The sequence below is a fragment of the Arachis hypogaea genome, chromosome 18, assembly GCF_003086295.3.
Source record: "Arachis hypogaea cultivar Tifrunner chromosome 18, arahy.Tifrunner.gnm2.J5K5, whole genome shotgun sequence".
NCBI classification, from domain to species: Eukaryota; Viridiplantae; Streptophyta; class Magnoliopsida; order Fabales; family Fabaceae; genus Arachis; species Arachis hypogaea.
In genome coordinates, this window is record NC_092053.1 from 33,937,346 (window position 1) to 33,944,364 (window position 7,019).

The following is a 7,019-nucleotide window of genomic DNA, read 5'->3' on the forward strand; positions in this document are numbered from 1 at the left end:
TGCTATGGAGCTTCTTTTTCAACCGACTCCTCAGTAACTTGTGTTTCCTTACTTGCCACTTGTCCACTTATCAAGGTGACAGCCTTGCACTCCTCTCTTGGATTTAGAATTGTGTTACCAGGAAGGCTATTAGTGGTCCTCTGATCAATTTCATTAAATTTTGTGGCTAATTGACCCATCTGAATCTCCAAGTTCTTGATTGATGCTCTGGTTTTATGTATAAAACTCGCCATTAGTGCTTCCAAATCAGTAGTCTTCTCAGATTGAGGATTTGCTTGCTGAGATGACTGAAACTGGTGGTTATTAAAATTATTCTATTGAAAATTGCCCTGAAAATTATTATTAAAATTCTGTGGTCTCTGAGGTTGCTCTCTCCACCCCAAATTTGGGTGATTTCTCCACCCCTGATTATAGGTCATAGCATATGGATCATTATTGGGGTTTTTAGGAGCATTCTCTATGTAGTTGACCTGTTCAAAAGGAAATTGAGTATAATCATAATTCTCACCTTGCATAAAGCTACTAGTCATGTCATAAGGAGCCTCTTGAGGTGCATTCTGAGTATTAACAGCTGAAACTTGCATCCTACTCAATTGTTGAGTAATCAGATTCATCTACTGAGACAAAATTTTGTTCTGAGCAAGAAGAGCATCAAAAGCCTCTACTTCCAAAATGCCTTTCTTTTGAGGGGTCCCAAAGTTCACAGGATTCCTGTTAGATGAGTAGAGATATTGGTTGTTAGCAACCAACTCAATAAGCTCAGTTGTCTCCTCTGGTGTCTTCTTCATGTGCAATGAACCACCTGTAGAATTATCTAAACATATTTTGGATATTTCACATAAGCCCTCATAAAAGATATCCAGCTGAGTCCATTTAAAAAACATGTTCGGAGGGCATTGCCTGGTCAGCAGCTTATATCTCTCCCAGGCTTCATAGAGGGTCTCACCATCTTTCTGTTTGAAGGTCTGAACCTCCACCCTTAGCTCAGTCAGCTTTTGTAGTGCGAAAAATTTAGTCAGAAATCCAGTGACCACCTTATCCCAAGTATCTAGGCTCTCTGATGAGCGGATATTTTATACGCTTTTTGGGGATAATTTCATATAGTTTAGAGTATGTTTTAGTTAGTTTTTAGTCTATTTCTAGTAGTTTTTAGGAAAAATTCATATTTCTGGACTTTACTATGAGTTGTGTGTTTTTCTGTAATTTCAGGTATTTTTCTGGCTGAAATTGAAGGAGCTGAGCAAAAATCTGATTCAGGCTGAAAAAGGACTGCTGATGCTGTTGGATTCTGACCTCCCTGCCCTCAAATTGGAATTTCGCGAGCTACAGAACTCGAAATGGCATGCTTCCAATTGCATTGGAAAGTAGACATCCAGGGCTTTCCAGCAATATATAATAGTCCATACTTTGCACAAGGATAGATGACATAAACTGGCGTTCAACGCCAGTTCTCTGCCCAATTCTGGCGTCCAGCGCCAGAAAAGGATCAAAAACTGGAGTTGAACGCCCAAACTGGCATAAAAACTGGCGTTCAACTCCACAAATGGCCTCTGCACGTGATTCACTTAAATCTCAGCCCCAGCACACACCAAGTGGGCCCCAGAAGTGGATATCTGCATCATCCATCATAGTCCACTCATATTTTGTAACCCTAGGCTACTAGTTTAGTATTTAAACAACTTTTAGAGACTTATTTGATATCTCATGACATTTCAGATCTAAACTTTGTATTCTCTGATGGCATGAGTCTCTAAACCCCATTGTTGGGGGTGAGGAGCTCTGCTGTGTCTCGATGAATTAATGCAAGTATTTCTGTTTTCCATTCAAACACGCTTGTTCCTATCTAAGATGTTCATTCGCGCTTAACTGTGATGAAGGTGATGATCTGTGACATTCATCACCTTCCTCAACCCACGAACGTGTGCCTGACAACCATCTGCGTTCTATATCCGATTGAATGAATATCTCTTAGATTCCTTAATCAGAATCTCCGTGGTATAAGCTAGAACTGATGGCGGCATTCATGAGAATCCGGAAAGTCTAAACCTTGTCTGTGGTATTCCGAGTAGGATTCAAGGATTGAATGACTGTGACGAGCTTCAAACTCCTGAAGGCTGGGCGTTAGTGACAGATGCAAAAGGATAGTAAATCCTATTCCAACCGGATCGAGAACCAACCGGTGATTAGCCGTGCTGTGACAGAGCGCGTGAGCGTAGTTTTCACTGGAAGGATGGAAGGTAGCCATTGACAACGGTGATCCACCAACACACAGCTTGCCATAGGAGGATGTGCGTGCGTGAATCAGAAGACAGAGGAAAGCAGAGATTCAGAAGACAAAGCATCTCCAAAACTCCAACATATTCTCCATTACTGCACAACAAGTAACCTTTAATTTATGCTCTCTTGGTTATTCACAATTCAACTGATAAACATAATTGACTTCCTGACTAAGATCTACAAAATAACCATAGATTGCTTCAATCCAACAATCTCTGTGGGATTCGACCCTTACTCACGTAAGGTATTACTTGGACGACCCAGTGCACTTGCTGGTTAGTGGTACGAGTTGTGAAAAGTGTGATTCACAATTCACGCACCAAGTTTTTGGCGCCGTTGCCGGGGATTGTTCGTGTTTGAACAACTGACGGATTATTTTGTTGCTTAGATTAGGAAAAATTTTCTCTTTTTGGTTTAGAGTCTTTTATTACTTATCCCTTGTTAAAACACTTTAAATTTATAGCTCAGTTAATTAGAACGTGGTGTTTATGTTCATGGTAACTGGCTATCATATTTTTTAAAACCTTTTTCAAAAATAATTTTTCTATTAAATCCTGTGCCAAACTTTAAGTTTGGTGTTTTCAAAAATAATCTTTCTTAAAATTTTCGAAAATTTTCATAACTCATTTGGCTAGAGCGTTAATCTGTGTTCTTGGTAATTGGGTTAGAGTCCTTTATATTCTTTTCAAAACCTTCTTTTTCATAAATAATATTTTTTCTATTAAATCTTGTGCCAAACTTTAAGTTTGGTGTTTTCTTGTTGATTTCCCTTTGGTTTTCGAAAATTTTGGTTTGGTTTTCTAAAAATTTTAAGTTTGGTGTTCTTTCTTCATGTTCTTGTGTTCTTGTGAGTCTTCAAAGTGTTCTTGAGTTTTCCTTGTGTTTTGATCTTAAAATTTTTAAGTTTGGTGTTCCTTGGTGTTTTCCCTCCAAAATTTTCAAAAACAAGGAGCATTAGATCTAAAAATTTTAAATCTTGTACTATCTTATTGTTTTTCTCTTTCCTCACTAAATTCAAAAATATCTTTTCAAAATATCTCTTCTAACTTCCTAACTTCTTATCTTTTCAAAATTTGTTTCAACTAACAAACTAACTTTTTGTTTGTTTCTTAACTTTTTCAAAACTACCTAACTAACTCTCTCTCTCTAATTTTCGAAAATATCTTCCCTCTTTTTCAAAAATTTCTTTTTTTTAACTAATTAATTTTTATTTTCTTTTACGAAAAAAAAAATTTAATTCCAAAATTCAAATTCTTTTTAGTTATTTTATTTTATTTAAGTATTTACTTCTTATAAAATAAAATAAATAAAAAGATAAATCAGTCCAAGTTATATCCATATTTCCATCATGGACATAAGTGGAAATGAACAGTCCAGGAGGACTCTGGGGTCATATTCTAACCCCTCTACTGCTTCATATGGGAGTAGCATATGCATACCCCCCATTGGAGTTAGTAGCTTTGAGTTGAATCCTCAGCTCATTATCATGGTGCAGCAAAGTTGCCAGTATTCCGGTCTTCCACAGGAAGAACCTACAGAGTTTCTGGCACAATTTTTACAAATTGCTGACACAGTACATGATAAGGAAATAGATCAGGATGTCTACAGACTATTACTGTTTCCATTTGCTGTAAAAGATCAAGCTAAGAGGTGGTTAAATAACCAACCTAAGGCCAGCATAAGGACATGGAAACAGCTGACAGAAAAATTCCTGAATCAATATTTCCCTCCAAAAAGGATGACACAGCTAAGGCTGGACATCCAAGGCTTCAAGCAAGGAGATAATGAATCTCTTTATGATGCCTGGGAAAGATACAGAGAGATGCTATGAAAATACCCCTCTGAAATGTTTTCAGAGTGGGTTCAGTTAGACATCTTCTACTATGGGCTTGCAGAAGGAGCTCAGATGTCTCTAGATTACTCAGCTGGTGGATCTATCCATATGAGAAAGACAATTGAAGAGGCTCAAGAGCTCATTGATACAGTTGCCAGGAATCAGCATCTGTATCTAAGCAGCAACCCTTCCATGAATGAAGAGGTTAAAACAGTAACTGCTGAATTCAGTACTGTAAAACAAGCTGCTGAATTCAATCAGCAATTGGATTTTCTAACAAAGCAGCTAGCTGAATTCAAAGACAGGCTACAGGAAACAAGGATAGCTAATATACATATGGACGAACAGTTTAAGCAAACAAAGCAGCAGCTATCAAGGCAAATAGCAGAAGAATGCCAAGCAGTTCAATTAAGAAGTGGGAAAACACTAAATACCCCACCTCAAGGCATCAAAAATTCAAGAAATGAGCGACCCACCAAAGATTCACCTGAGGACAGTAAGAGCCCAGGGAAAAATAATTCTGGCACTAAAACGCCAGAAAATGGGTGGAAGGCTGGCGCTGAACGCCCAGACCATGCCCAAAACTGGCGTTCAGCGCTAGAAACAAGGCAAGATTGGCGTTCAACGCCAGAAATGGGCAAGAATCTGGCGTTGAACGCCCAAATGGGGCAGAAGCCAGCGTTGAACGCCCAACATGGGCACATTTCTGGCGTTCAGGCGCCAGGAACAGACAGTGAGCTGGCGTCTAACGTCACTCCAGCTTCTGACTCTGGCATTCAATTGCCAGTGAGGGATCAGACACACACAAGTGCTGATAACAACCCCTCTAAAAAGGCTTCTCTAACCACTAAGGTTGAGGAATATAAAGCCAAGATACCTTATCCTCAAAAACTCCGGAAAGAGGAGCAGGATAAGCAATTTGCTCGCTTTGCAGATTATTTAAAGACTCTTGAAATAAAGATTCCATTTGCAGAGGCACTTGAGCAAATACCTTCTTATGCCAAGTTCATGAAAGAGATCTTGAGTCATAAAAAGGAGTGGAGAGAAACAGAAAGAGTTCTCCTCACTGAAGAATGCAGTGCAGTCATTCTGAAAAGCTTTCCTGAAAAGCTTAAAGACCCTGGGAGTTTTCTGATACCATGCATATTAGAAGGTGATTGCACCAAGACAGCTTTATGCGATCTTGGGGCAAGCATCAACCTGATACCTGCATCTACTATCAGGAAGCTTGGCTTAACTGAAGAAGTTAAACCAACCCGGATATGTCTCCAACTTGCTGATGGTTCCACTAAATACCCATCAGGCGTGATTGAGGACATGATTGTCAGAGTTGGGCCATTCACCTTTCCTACTGACTTTGTTGTGCTGGAAATGGAGGAGCACAAGAGTGCTACTCTCATTCTAGGAAGACCTTTCCTAGCAACTGGACGATCCCTCATTGATGTCCAACAGGGGGAAATAACCCTGAGAGTCAACGATGACGAGTTCAAGTTGAACGCTGTCAAAGCCATGCAGCATCCAGACACATCAACAGACTGCATGAAAGTTGACCTTATTGACTCTTTGGTAGAAGAGATCAACATGGCTGAGAGTCTCGAATCAGAGTTGGAAAACATCTTTAAAGATGTTCAGCCTGATTTGGAGGATTCAGGGGACATGAAAGAGCCTCTGAACTTTCTTCTGAAAGAGGAAAAACCTCCTAAACCAGAGCTCAAGCCACTGCCACCATCCTTGAAATATGCATTTCTAGGAGAAGGTGACACTTTTCCAGTGATCATAAGCTCTGCTTTAAATTCACAGGAAGAGGAAGCACTTATTCAAGTGCTAAGGACACACAAGACAGCTCTTGGGTGGTCCATAGGTGACCTTAAGGGCATAAGCCCAGCTAGATGCATGCACAAAATCCTATTGGAGGATAATGCCAAACCAGTGGTTCAACCACAGAGGCGGCTAAATCCAGCCATGAAGGAAGTGGTGCAGAAAGAGGTCACCAAATTACTAGAGGCTGGGATTATTTATCCCATTTCTGATAGCCCCTGGGTGAGCCCTGTCCAAGTCGTCCCAAAAAAGGGAGGCATGACAGTGATTCATAATGAAAAAAATGAACTGGTTCCTACAAGAACAGTTACAGGGTGGCGCATGTGTATTGACTACAGAAGGCTCAATACAGCCACCAGAAAGGATCATTTTCCTTTACCATTCATAGACCAGATGCTAGAGAGACTAGCAGGTCATGATTATTACTGCTTTTTGGATGGCTATTCAGGCTATAACCAGATTGCAGTGGATCCCCAGGATCAAGAGAAAACAGCATTCACATGTCCATCCGGAGTGTTTGCTTATAGAAGGATGCCCTTTGGGCTATGCAATGCACCTGCAACCTTCCAGAGATGCATGCTCTCTATTTTCTCTGACATGGTGGAAAAATTTCTGGAAGTCTTCATGGATGACTTCTCAGTATATGGAGACTCATTCAGCTCCTGTCTTGATCACCTGAAACTTGTTCTGAAAAGATGCCAAGAAACCAACCTAGTGTTAAACTGGGAAAAGTGTCACTTCATGGTGACTGAAGGAATTGTTCTTGGGCATAAAATCTCAAACAAGGGAATAGAGGTGGATCAAGCAAAAATAGAGGTAATTGAAAAATTACCACCACCTACCAATGTTAAGGCAATCAGAAGCTTTCTGGGGCATGCAGGATTCTATAGGAGGTTTATAAAGGATTTTTCAAAAATTGCAAAACCTCTAAGCAATCTGCTAGCTGCTGACACGCCATTTGTGTTTGACACAGCATGCCTGCAGGCGTTTGAAATGCTGAAAGCTAAGCTGGTCACAGCACCAGTCATTTCTGCACCAGACTGGACATTGCCATTTGAGTTAATGTGTGATGCCAGTAATCATGCCATTG

General features: G+C 40.1%; 1 pseudogene; it reads left to right on the top strand.

Annotated features, from left to right (window-relative positions):
• The first annotated feature begins 877 nt into the window (after positions 1-877).
• LOC112774076 (small nucleolar RNA R71) lies at positions 878-973 on the top strand (annotated as a pseudogene).
• Positions 974-7,019: the final 6,046 nt, after the last annotated feature.